We start from the raw sequence: 14,023 nt of genomic DNA, 5'->3' as shown, positions 1-14,023 counted from the left end.
GGAGTGGGTGAACGTCCCCGATCAGACATGTACTTTACCCGGCAGGACGACCTCTGATATCCTTGTGCTGCTCTGGGATACGATCGCCTACGTGCAGGGCAGAGGGGTGAACACATGCCTGATCAGCCTGGATCAGGAGAAGGCTATCGACATAATATCCCACACATACATGATGGACAAGGTCTCCAAAATAGGTTTTGGGGAGGGAATCCGCGATTGGATCCGACTGCTCCATATGGACATCCATCGCGCAGTCCTAATCAATGGGCGGGAGTCAGAGAGTTTTCCAATTAAATCTGGAGTCAAGCAGGGCTGTCCTCTCTCTGCGGTCTTGTTCATGCGTTGAGTCGAGCCATTTTCCGTGTCCATCAGGAAGGACACAGGTATCAGGGGGATGACGATCCCAGGTGGAGGCTCTCAGGTTAAGACCTCCCTGAACATGGATGACGTCACCGTCTTTTGCTCCGATCAGCAGTCGGTCCACAGACTGATGGGCATCTGCGAACGACTCGAGCTGGCCTTGCGGTCCAGAGTGAACCGCAGTAAGAGTGAGGACATGTTCAATGGCAGGTGGGAGACCCGATCCTTTGTCCACTTCATCGTCAGGTCCGACTACCTGATGCTGTTGGGGATCGGGTTCGGGGGCCCAGGACTCCACCAAAAAATGGGAGGAGCGGGTCGCCAAGGCCAAACAGAAGCTTTGTATGTTGGGGGGACGCTCTCTCTCCGTAGCCAACAAGAACCTAGTGATAAGGTGTGAGGTACTCGCGGTGTTTCTCTATGTGGCCCAGGTCTGGCCCATTCCCCACAGCTCCGTCACCACAGTCATCCGAGCTATCTTCCACTTTGTCTGGTGTTCCACGGTAGAATGTGTCTCCAGGGACACCATGTACAAGCCCCCCAGACAAAGGGGGCAGAAGCGTCCCCAATGCTGCCCTGATCCTGATGGACACCTTTGCGTGTGGCTGCCTCCGGATGTGCGTAGTGCCCCGGTCTGCAAACACCAAGTGTCTCTACGTGCTGAGCTTCTACCTGTCCAATACACTGAGAAAACTGAGCAGAAGCAGAAACGCCACGTCCAGCTGGACCGACCCAGCTCCCCCCCTCCACTCCCCACCTGTCCCAGGTGGAGAAGTTCCTGAGGAGGAATCACTTCGACCACAAGGCCGTCAGACAGTGGTCGACGAGGAACGTTCTGGGGGTCCTGCCGGAAAAGGAGAGGGTGGATCCACTCAGGCAGTTCCCCGACCAGACGGTTGATGCCATTTGGCAGAAAGTCTCGTCGCTGCAACTGACCAACAGGCACCAGGATGTGGCCTGGATGGTGGTGAGTAGGACCTTCCCAGTGCGGTCCTTCCAACACATACGGAATCTCAGCACCACCTCGAGCTGCCTTCAAGGCTGCAATGGGGACGAGACTGTTGTCCGTCTCCTGGTGGACTGGACCTTCACGCAGAATATGTGGAGAGAGATGCGTTGCTATCTGTCCCAGTTCATCTCCAACACCTCGGTAACACAGGACGCTGTGCTCTACGGGCAGTTTCCCAGAAGGCACACCGAGACAGATATCAACTGCTGCTGGAAGACCATCAACTCGGTGAAGGAGGCTCTTTGGTCCGCCCAAAACCTGCTGTTCTTCCAGCTGAAGGAGCTGACCACGACCGTGTTGCCGACTGGCACACTCCAAGGTCCAGGAGAATGTGCTGCAGGACGCACTGAGGCACGGTGCAGCCTATGCAAGGGCTCGATGGGGAAAGGCTACTGTATGAAGCCATCCCACCTTTTATTATACAGAATGTATTGTAAGATTTGTACTGTGTTTTCTATTGAAATAATGGGATCATAGTGTGTGCGATCTGTTTTTGTATTGTATTGAGTTGAAATTGCGACTTTTACACTGAACTGTATGTATCCTTAAATTTTATGAATTAAAGTATATTTTGAAAGTAAAAAGAATTGATGCTCAAAGGCACGCCTTTCAGCAGCGAGAGACCTGTCCGACTGACTGAGAGAAGTCTTTTTTTGCCTGAAAGTTAGTGCGGTTTGACGTGTTGTTGCTCAAAGGCGCTCCCTGCTGGTGAAAAGAGGCAAATGCTCGAGTAAATCAGCCGTGTTCAGACAGACACGGAACGCTTTCGGGTTTGAGAAAGGAAAAGCACCAACATTTTAAGCAGTCAGCAGTCTGTAAAGTGAAGAAAGCGGCCTTGAGCTCAATACCGTTTACTCCAAAACCACTATTTTGAGCCGGAATTAAACCAGCCATTTAAGAGTGATTTTTCTTTCAAGATTGAATCTCTACACATTTTCTGCATTACCAGCTGAGCTATCGAAGGGAAGCAGCAAAGGTCTCTCTCTTTGGGAATTGTTCACTGTGTGCCTTTTGACACTCCCCTACTCGTGGAGTCGCGTGGGCATGACCGAGACTGACTCGGTACCTGCTCATACCGCAGCGCTGTGGGAGTGTGAGCTCCCACTTACTCTGCACACCCTGGGACAGTGGAGAAATGGGGAACGTGTCTGACCAAAATTCAGAAAACTGATGGTTCGATTTCGACCTGGATGGATGGTTTTTGCAAACTGCCGATTAGTTAATGACTTTACACCTTGCAAACTGTCCTACATGTTTGTGCTGCCTGGACATCTAGACATCAAGTGCCTTCTTAGCGCAGCAGGCAGCGCGTCAGTCTCATAATCTGAAGGTCCTGAGTTCAATCCTCAGAGAAGGCATAATTAAGCTTTCTTTTTCCATCTTTGATCAAGACCAAAATCAAGAATTTTTGCTTCCTGCAGCACACCAAAAGATTTGCTGCCCATTGACCTCTCTGTACCATAGCACGCAGCACCTCACGAAGGGGATAATCTCCGAAAGCTTGTGATTTTAAAATCAAATTGTTGGACTATAACCTGGTGTTGTAAGATTCCTTCCATTGGAAAGTTGAAAGAGCGACCTTGAGTTAATTGCTGCTTCTTCCAAAAGTACACTCGCTCCTTCAAGCCGGAATTGAAACATCGATCGAAGGATAACTTTATTTTGAGTTTAATTAACTGTTATTTTCCGCTCTACCAGCTGAGCTATCGAAGGGAAGCAGCAAAGGTCCCTCTCTGTAGTGATTGCTCACCGTACGCCTTTTGACACTCCCGCACTCGTGGAGTCGTGTGGGCATGACCGAGACTTGCTCGGTACCTGCTCATCCCGCAGTGCTGTGGGACTGTGATCTGTAACTTACTCTGCACACCCTGGGCCAGTCAAGCAATAAATAACGTGTCTGACGACACATCAGAAGATTGTAGGTTTGACTCCAACTTGGCTGGATGGTTTTTGCAAACGGCCCATTACTTGATGACTTTAGATACCTTGCAAACTGTCCTACTTGGAAGTGTTGCCTGCCGGTTTCCGGCATAAGTGCGTTCTTAACACAGCAAGTAGTGCATCAGTCTCACTAACCTTGAATAATTCTGAGTTCAATCCTCAGAAAAGATATCGGGACCTATGAAGCATCTTTGTATCTCTCATCTTTCCATCTTGGCTGAGCACCAAAATGAAGAACTCTTGCTCACTGCAGCAAACCAAAAGATTTGCTGCCCCTTGACTTCTCTGCATCGAAGCTTAGGATTTACGTTGGTTATAGCCTCGCTGACAAATGACAACCATTTTAGTTTCTGGACAACTGCCCCCAGATAAAGGGTGATAGGAGAATACAGGTATCGACGTTACTACCTCGTACATGCGAAGCGAGCGCTCTACCATTTGAGTTAACCCCCGTTGCTAGTAATCAATTGCCCTTCACAGTAGCCGCTTCACACTCGCCTCCATGCAGCGCCACGAATGGTGGAAAAATCTTTAATTGGCCCCCTCCCTGAATATATTCAGTGCTTTGCTCCAATCGGCGGTATCGAGCATCAGCAAGTGAGCAAAAGCAGAACGGGAAGCCACAGTAATCGTGAATGATGCTGAGAAGAGCCCGAGCCTGTGGAAGGTTGAAGAAGTCAAAGGAAGGAACAGCTGCCCCGAGCTTGAGGGAACAGCGGGAGCCCTCTCTGACTGAGAGAAGACTTTTTTGTCTGAAAGTGGTTTGGAGTGTTGTTACACAAAGGCACTTCCTGCTGGTGAACAGAAGCAAATGCTCGAGCAAAACAGTCATGTTCGGACAGACACGGAAAGCTTTAAGGTTTGAGGAAGGAAAAGCGCCAACATTTTAAGCAGTCTGTAAAATTAAGAAAGCGGCCTTGAGCTCAATACCGCTTACTCCAAAAGCATGTTCGCTACTTTGAGCCGGAAGTAGACCAGCGATTTAACTTTCAAGTTTTAATCTCTCCAAATTTTCCGCACTACCAGCTGAGCTATCGAAGGGATGGAGCAAAGGTCCCTCTCTTTGATGATTGTTCACTGTGCGCCTTCTTACACTCCAGGACTCGTAGAGCCGCGTGTGCATGACCGAGACTGACTCGGTTCCTGCTCATACCGCAGCGCTGTGGGAGTTTGAGCTCCTACTTGCTTTCTACAACCTGGGCCAGTGGAGCAGTGGGTAACGTGTCTGACCAGAATTCAGAAGATTGTAGGTTTGATTTCTACCTGGATGGATGGTTTTTGCAAACTGCCGATTAGTTTATGACTTTACACCTTGCAAACTGTCCTACTTGGTAGTGCTGCCTGACAAGTGACATGTTAAGTGCCTTCTTAGCGCAGCGGGCAGCGCGTCAATCTCATCATCTGAAGGTCCCAAGTTTAATCCTCAGAGAAGGCATAATAAAGATTTTTTTTACCATCTCTCACCTCATCTTTGCTCAAGACTAAACTCAAGAATTTTTGCTTCCTGCAGCACACCAAAAGATTTTCTGCCCCTTGACCTCTCTGTACCGTAGCACGCAGTGAAATTTAAGAAATACATGGACCATGGGCTTGCTAAAAACTGACGCCACATTTATTTCTGGACAATTGACCCAAGTCAAAAGGTGAGTGGAGAATGCAAGAATCGATCCTGCTATCTCTCACATGCTCAGCGAGCACTCGGCCAGAATCATAGAAAGATTACAGCACGGAAGCAGGCCATTCGACCCATCGAGTCCACGCTGGATTTATTCAAGAGCAATCCAGCTCGTCCCACTCCCCCGCCCCATCCCTTCCATTTTTTTCCTTTCCATGATTGAATCACCCCCTCGGGCGGTGCATTCCAGATCCTAAACACTCGCTTTGTAAAAAAGTGTTTCCTCAGGTCACCTTTGGTTCTTTTACCAATCACCTTAAATCTATGTCCTCTGGTCCTTCACCCTTCCGCCAATGGGAACGGTTTCTCTCTATCTACTCTGATTGGGCCATTCGTGATTTTGAAGATATCTATCAAATCTGCTCGCATCCGTTTCTGTTCCAAGGAGAACAGCCTCAGCTTCTCCAGTCTACCAACGTAACTAAAGTCCCTCACGCCTGGAATAATTCTCATAAATCTCTTCTGGACCGATTCCAAGACATTCACATCTTTCCTAAAGTGCGGTGCCCAGAACTGGACACAATTCTGCAGTTGTGGTCGAACCAGTGTTTTATAAAGTTTCATCATGACTTCCATACTTTTGTAGTCTATCCATAAAGCCCAGGATCCCCTATGCTTTTTAACCGCTTTCTCAACCTGCCCTGTCACCTTCAACGATTTGTTCACATATACACCCAGATCTCTATTTTCCTGTACCCCTTTTAGAGTTGTGCCCTCTGGTTTACGTTGCCTCCCCTGTTATTTCTGCCGAAATGCATCACTTTGCAATTTTCTGCGTTAATTTTCATCTGCCACATGTCCGCCCATACCACCAGCCTGTCTATATTCTCTTGAGGTCTATCACTATCCTCCTCACTGTTCACGAAGCTTCCATGTTTTGCGTCATCTGCAAATTTTGATATTGTGCCCTGTACACCCAACTCCAAATCATTAATATATATCAAGAAAAGCAGTGGTCCCAGCACTGACGGCTGTGGAACACCACTGTACCCCTCATTCCCGTCCGAAAAACAACCGTTCACCACTACTCTCTGTTTCCTGTGCTTTAGCCAATTCTGTATCTATGTTTCTACTACCCCTTTATTCCATATTTGAGGTTGTTCCTTGTAAATTGCCCTTCACAGTAGCTGCTTCGCACTCGCCTCCAGGCAGCTCCACGACCGGCCTTGGGTTGGCCCCCTCCTTGAATACATCAATACTTTGCTCGAATAGTCGCTATCGAGCATTAGCAAGTGAGCAACAACAGAACGGGAAGCCACAGTAATCGTGAATGATGCTGAGAAGAGCCCGAGCCTGTGGAAGGTTGAAGAAGTTACCGGAAGGAACAACTGCCCCCAGCTTGACTGAACAGCGGGAGCACTGTCTGTCTGACTGAGAGAAGTCTATTTTGCCTGAAAGCGGTTTGAAATTTTGTCACTCAAAGGCACTCCCTGCTGGTGAACAGAGGCAAATGCTAGTGCAAAACAGCCGTGTTCGGACAGGCATGGAAAGCTTTCAGGTTTGAGAAAGGAAACGCGCCAACATTTTAAACAATAAGATGTCTGTAAAGTTAAGAAAGCGGCCTTGAGCTCAGTACCGCTTACTCCAAAAGCATATGCGCTACTCCGAGCCGGAATTAAACCAGCGATTTTGCTTTCAAGTTTTAATCTCTACAAGTTTTACCACATTACCTGCTGAGCTATCGAAGGGAAGCAGCAAAGGTCCCTCTCTTTGATGATTGTTCACCGTGAGCCTTCTGACATTCCGGGACTCGTGGAATCGCGTGGGCATGACCGAGACTGACTCGGTACCTGCTCATACCGCGGCGCTGTGAGCGTGTGAGCTCCTCCTTACTCTGCACGCAATGGAGCAATGGGTAACGTGTCTGACCAGAATTCAGATGATTATTGATTCGATTACGACCTGGATGGATGGTTTTTCAAACTGCCGATTAGTTTGTGACTTTACACCTTGTAAACTTTCCTACTTGGTCGTGATGCCTGATAAATTTCCCGTTACGTGCCTTCTTAGCGCAGCATGCAGCGCGTCAGTCTCATAATCTGCAGGTCCTGAGTTCAATCGTCAGAGGAAACATCATAAAGGTTTTTGTCCATCTCTCACCTCATCTTTGCTCAAGACCAAAATCAAGAATTTTTGCTTCCCGAGGCACACCAAAAGATTTACTGCCCCTTGACCTCTCTGTACCGTAGCACGAAGTGAAGTTTAAGAAGTACATGGACCATGGGCTCGCTGTATTTTGGCGACACTTTTGTTTCTGTACAATTGACCCAAGTCAAAAGGTGAGTGGAGAATGCAAGAATCGATCCTGCTATCTCTCACATGCTCAGCGAGCACTCGACCAGAATCAGACAACAATTACAGCACGAAAGGAGGACATTCGACGCAGAGAGTCCACACTGGATTTATTCAAGAGCAATCCAGCGAGTCCCACTCCCCCGCCCCATCCCCGTAGCCCTTCCATTTTTTTCCTTTCCATGATGAATCATCCCCTCGGGCAGTCCATTCCAGTTCCTAACCACTCGCTGTGTAAAAAACTTTTTCCTCATGTCACCTTTTGGTTCTTTCACCAATCATCTTAAATCTATGACCTCTGGTCCTTCATCCTTTCGCCAATGGGAATGGTTTCTCTCTATCTATTCTAATTGGGCCTTTCGTGATTTTGAAGTCATCTATCAAATCTGCTCGCAACCGTCTCTTTTCCAAGGAGAGCAACCCCAACTTCTCCAGTCTACCCACGTAACTAAAGTCCCTCACCTCTGGAATACTTCTAGTAAATCTCTTCTGGACCGTCTCCAAGACCTTCACATCTTTCCTAAAGTGCGGTGCCCAGAACTGGACACAATTCTGCAGTTGTGGCCAAACTGGTGTTTTATAAATGTTCATCATGACTTCCATACTTTTGTAATCTATTTATAATGCCCAGGATCCTGTGTGCTTTTTAACCACTTTCTCAACCTGCCCTGCCACTTTCAATGATTTGTGCACATACACCCCCAAATCTCTCTGTTCCTGTACCCCTTTTAGATTTGTGCCCTCCAATTTATATTGCCTCTCCTCGTTATTCCTACTGAAATGCATCACTTTGCATTTTTCTGCATTAATTTTAATCTGCCGCATGTCCGCCCATGCCACCAACGTGTCTATATCCTCTTGAATTCGATCACCATCTTCCTCTTTGTTTACTATTCTTCCAAGTATTGTGTCATCTGCAAATCTGGAAATTATGCTCTATACACCCAAGTCCAAGTCATTAATGTATATCAAGAAAAGCAATGGTCCCAGGACCAACCCCTGGGGAACACCACTGTATACCTCCCACCTGTCAGAAAACCAACCGTTCACCACTACTCTCTGTTTCCTGTCCCTTCGTCAATTCTGCATACATGTTGCTACGGCCCCCTTTATTCCATATTTGAAGTTGTTTCTTGTAAATTGCCCTTCACAGTAGCTGCTTCGCTCTCGCCTCCAAGCAGCTCCACGACCAGCAGAGAAATCTTGCCTTGGGTTGGCCCCCTCCCTGAATACAATCAATACTTTGCTCCAATCGGCTGTATCGAACATCAGCAAGTGAGCAACAGCAGAACGGGAAGCCCCAGTAATCGTGAATGATGCTGAGAAGAGCCCGAGCCTGCGGAAGGCAGACAAGGTTACAGGAAAGAAACAGGCGCCCGAGCTTGAGGGAACAGCGAGAGCCCTGTCTGTCTCTCTGACTGACGGATAGAAGACGATTTCGCCTGAAAGCGGTTTGAAGTGTTGTTACTCAAAGGCACTCCCTGCCGGTGAGCAGAGGCAAATGATGGAGCAAAACAGCCGTGTTCGGGCAGACACAGAAAGCTTTCAGGTTTGAGGGAGGAAATGAGGTCTCCTGTGCCTCAGCGCCAACATGTTAAGCCGTCGGCTACCTGTAAAGTAAAGAGAACGGCCTTGAGTTAATTGCTGCTTACTCCAAAAGCACGTTCGCTACTTCAAACAAGCAACCTAAGGATGATTTTGATCTGTTATTTTACAACAGTTCTCCGCTCGACCAGCTGAGCGATCGAAGGGAAGCAGCAAAGGTCCCACTCTTTGGTGTCAAAAGGCGCAGAGTGAACAATCACCAAAGACAGCAATCTTTGCTGCTTCCCTTCGATCGCTCAACTGGTAATGCAGAGGACTGTAGTCGAAAACAAAGCAAAGTCATCCTTAGGTTGCTGGTTTCATTCTGGCTCCAAGAAATGAGTGTGCTTTTTGAGTAAGCAGCAATTAGCTCAAGGCCGCTTTCTTAACTTTCTCGGCAGCCTGGAGCTTAACATTTTGGCGCTGAGGCACAGGAGATCACGAGTTTCCTTTCTCAGACCTGAAAGCTTTCTGTGTCTGCCCTCGCACGGCTGTTTTTTCAAGCATTTGCCTCTGCTCTCCAGCAGGGAGTGCCTTTGAGCAACAACACGTCAAACCGCACTCACGTTCAGGCAAAAATGCCTTCCATCAGTCAGACAGGACTCCCGCTGCTCCCTCTATCTCGAGGCCGCTATTCCTTTCCTGTGACCTCATCTGCCTTCCGCAGGCTCGGGCTCTTCTCAGCATCATTCACGATTACTGTGGCTTCCCGTTCTTCTGTTGCTCATTTGATGATGCTCGATACCGCCGATTGGAGAAAGTATTGAATGTATTCAAGGAGGGGTCCAATCCAAGGCAAGATTTCTCTGCAATTGGAGGTAAGTGTGAAGCGGCTACTGTGAAGGGAAATTTACTAAAAATAACTGGGGGATCAGCTCAAATGGTCGAGCGCTCGCTTAGCATATGAGAAGTAGCAGGATCGACACCCGCCTTCTCCACTTTTTTTTAACCTGAGGGCAATTTTCCAGAAACAAAAATGATGTCAGTTGTCAGTGAGCCCATAACCCACGGAAATCCTAAACTTCAATACAGAGGTCAAGGGGCAGCAAATCATTTGGTGTGCTGGAATGAGCAAAAGTTCTTGATTTTGGTGCTCTGCAAAGATGGAAAAAGATCCACAAATGCTGATGCTTTTCTCTGAGGATTGAATTCAGGACCATTCAGGTTAATGAAACCGATGCACTAATTGCTGTGTTCAAAATGCGCTCACGATGGAAGCCGCCAGTCAGCACTACCAAGGAAGACAGTTTGCAAGCTCTCGAAATTCAAAAAGTAATGGGCAGTTTGCAAAAGCCATCCAGGCAGATAGGATTCGATCGGACAATCATCTGGACATATTATCCATTGCTCCAGCGTGCGCAGAGTAAGTAGCACCTCACACTCCCACAGTGCTGTGATATAATCCGGAACCGAGTCAGTCTCGGTCATGCACACGCGACTCCTCGAGTCCGGGAGTGTCAAAAGGTGCACGATGAACAATCAACAAAGAGAAGGATTTTTCGCTGCTTCCCTTCTTGAGCTCAGCTAGTCGAGGAGAGTATAATTAATTAACATCAAAGCAAAATCATTCTCAGATCACTGTTTCAATTCCAGTTTGAAGGAGCGAGTGCACTTTTGGATTAAGCAGGAGTTAGCTCAAGGCCGCTCTTGTAACTTTTCAGGCAGTCGACAGCTCTCAACATGTCGACACCTCTTTTCCTTTCTCCAAACCTAAAAGCGTTCTGTGTCTGCCCGAACACGGTTGTTTCGCTCGAGCATTGTTCTCTACTCACCAGCAGGGAGCGGCTTTGAGCAGCCACCTTTATAAAATTTCAAAATATACTTTATTTCATAAAATTTAAGGAAAAACACAGTTCAGCGTAAAAATCGCAATTACAGTTCAAAACAATACAAAATAGTTCGCACACGCTGTGATCCCATTAATTCAATGCAAAACACAGCACATATCTTCTATTACATTCTGTACAATATAAGGTGGGGTGGATTCAGTCCATATCTTAGATTACATTCTGTACAATGCAAGGTGGGATGGACTCAGTATATATCTTATATTACATTCTGTACAATGCAAGGTGGGATGGACTCAGTACATATCTTATATTACATTCTGTACAATACAAGGTGGGGTGGATTCAGTCCATATCTTATATTACATTCTGTACAATACAAGGTGGGGTGGACTCAGTACATATCTTATATTACATTCTGTACAATACAAGGTGGGGTGGACTCAGTACATATCTTATATTACATTCTGTACAAGACAAGGTGGGGTGGACTCAGCACATATCATATATTACATTCTGTACAAGACAAGGTGGGGTGGACTCAGCACATATCTTATATTACATTCTGTACAAGACAAGGTGAGGTGGACTCAGCACATATCTTATATTACATTCCGTACAAGACAAGGTGGGCTGGACTCAGTACATATCTTAGATTACATTCTGTACAATACAAGGTGGGTTGGCCTTGAAGTTCAGCAAGTCCGGCATAAAAGGACGAGCTGATCCTCAGTATGTCGGCCTGTGAAGACGTCACCGAGCCCTCTTCCTCCTTCAGGCTGCTGATTACAGAGGTCTCTCGGTGCAGCTTCTGGAAGACGAAGCGCGAGCACTTCTCGTCCTGCTCCACGCAGCGGACTCTGGACCGGAAGATGATGCTTGAGGCTTCTTTAACTGGACGGGTCACCTCACACCCCTCCCGCCCCCCGCCGTGAGATCACAGGGCGAGGCCCCTTTTACTGGATAGGTCACACCGTGAGATCACAGTTCATGGAGCATATTAGGGACTGTTTCTTCGATCAATACGTCGGGAACCAACAAGGGAAGAGGCCATTTTGGATCTGGTAATGGGTAACGGAACAGGTTTAATTAATGATCTCAAAGTAAAGGATCCCTTGGGAATCAGTGATCATAACATGATAGAATTTCACATCCAGTTTGAGGGCGAGGATTTTGGGTCTGAAACTACTATATTAGACTTAAACATGGGCAATTATAAACGAATGAGGGCGGAATTGACGAAAGTGGACCGGGCAAACAGATTAGATGGTATGGTGGTGGATAAGCAGTGGAAAACATTAAAAAATATATTTTATGACTCGCAACAAAAATATATTCCTGTGAGGAGGAAAGATGCCACAAAAAGGATGAACCAACCATGGCTAACCAAGGAAGTCAAGGATGGTCCCAGGTGAAAAGAAAAAGCATACAACATGCCAAAGATTACTGGTAAGCCCGAAGATTGGGAAAACTTTAAATACCAGCAAAGGATGACGATAAGAATAATAAAGAGGGACAAAATAAATCATGTGAGTAAACTAGCAAGAAATATGCAAACTGACAGTCAAAGCTTCTACAAGTATCTAAAAAGGAAAAGGGTAGCTGAAGTAAACATTGGTCCCTTGGAGGATGAGACTGGGGAAATAATAATAGAAACAAAGAAATGGCAGAGGAATTGAACAGATATTTTGTATCTGCCTTCACAGTAGAAGACACGAATAATGTACCAAACTAGCAGAAAACCAAGGGACAAAGGGAAGGGAGGAACTAAAAACAATTACTATCACTAGAGAAAAAGTACTTGGTAAACTAATGGGTCGAAAGGCTGACAAATCCCCTGGACCTGATGGCTTGCATCCGAGGGTCTTAAAGGAAGTGACTACAGAGATAGTGGATGCTTTGGTTGTAATCTTCCAGAATTCACTAGATTCTGGAAAGGTCCCAGCGGATTGGAAAGCCGCAAACCTCAAGAAGGGAGTGAGACAGAGAGCAGGTAACTTTTGACCAGTTAGCCGAACATCTGTCATTGGGAAAATGCCAGAATCCATTGTTAAGGAAGTAGCAGCAGGATACGGACCAAATGCTGGAATATGGGATTAGAGTAGACAGGGCTGATGGCCGGCGCAGACACGATGGGCCGAAGGGCCTCTATCCGTGCTGTATAACTCTATGACACTATGACTCTATATTTGGAGACTCATAATACAATCAAGGAGAGTGAACATGGTTTTATGAAGGGGAAATCGTGTCTGATAAATTTATTAGAGTTCTTTGAGGAAGTAGCGGACAGCGTGGATAAAGGGGAACCAATGGACGCAGTATATTTGGATTTCCAAAAGGCATTCGATAAGGTGCCACATAAAAGATTACTGCGCAAGCTAAGAGCTCATGGTATTGGGGGTAATATACTGGCATGGATAGAGGATTGGATAACTAACAGAAAACAGAGAGTCGGGATAAAAGAGTCATTTTAAAAATGGCAATCTGTAACTATTGTGGTGCCGCAAGGCTCAGTGCTGGGGCCTCAACTATTTACAATATATATCAATGACTTGCATGAAGGAACAGAGTATCTTCTGGCCAAATTTGCTGATAATACAAAGATAGGTGGAAAAGCAAGTTGCGATGAGGACACAAAATGTCTGTAAATGGATATTGACAGGTTAAGCGAATGGGCAAAATTTTGGCAGATGGAATATAATGTGGGAAAATGTGAAGCCATCCGCTTTGGGAGGGAAATAAAAAAGCAAAATATTATTTGAATGGAGAAATACTACAAAATGCTGCGGTAGAGAGGGATCTGGATGTCCTTGTACATGAAACACAAAAAGTCAACATACAGGTGCAGCATGTAATCCGGAAGGCAAACGGACTATTGGCCTTTAATTCTAGGGGGATGGAATATAAAAACAGGGAAGTCATGCGACAACTGTACAGGATGCTGGTGTGACCACACCTTGAGTAATGCGTACAGTTCTGGTGCCCTTATTTAAGGAAGGACATACTTGCATTGGAGGCAGTTCAGAGAAGGTTCACTTGGTTGACTCCAGGGATGGAAGGGTTCTCTTATGAGGAAAGATTGAACAGGTTGGGTCTATACTCATTGGAGTTTAGAAGAATGGAAGGAGATCTTATTGAAACATACAAGATTCTGAGGGGACTCGATAGGGTAGATGCTGAGAGGATGTTACCCCTCATGGGGGAATCGAAAACTCGGGGGCATAGTCTCAGAATGAGAGGTCGCCCGTTTAAGACGGAAATGAGGTGGAATTTTTTCACCCAGAGGGTCGTGAATCTTTGGAATTCTTTAGACCAAAAAGCTGTGGAGGCTGAGTCATTGAATACATTCAAGGCTGAGTTAGACACATTTTTGAT

The 14,023-nt window shown here is 46.5% G+C and overlaps 1 non-coding gene across 1 annotated transcript; it reads left to right on the top strand.

Moving 5' to 3' along the window:
- Positions 1 to 2,654: 2,654 nt before the first annotated feature.
- trnam-cau (transfer RNA methionine (anticodon CAU)) lies at positions 2,655 to 2,727 on the top strand. The gene has a single exon. It is a non-coding gene; the product is annotated as a tRNA-Met (tRNA).
- The last annotated feature ends 11,296 nt before the right edge of the window (positions 2,728 to 14,023 follow it).

The sequence above is a fragment of the Heptranchias perlo genome, unplaced genomic scaffold (assembly GCF_035084215.1).
Source record: "Heptranchias perlo isolate sHepPer1 unplaced genomic scaffold, sHepPer1.hap1 HAP1_SCAFFOLD_59, whole genome shotgun sequence".
In the NCBI taxonomy this organism is placed as follows: Eukaryota; Metazoa; Chordata; class Chondrichthyes; order Hexanchiformes; family Hexanchidae; genus Heptranchias; species Heptranchias perlo.
The sequence above is the reverse complement of the archived record's forward strand: the minus strand, read 5'-3'. Positions and strand labels throughout refer to the sequence as shown.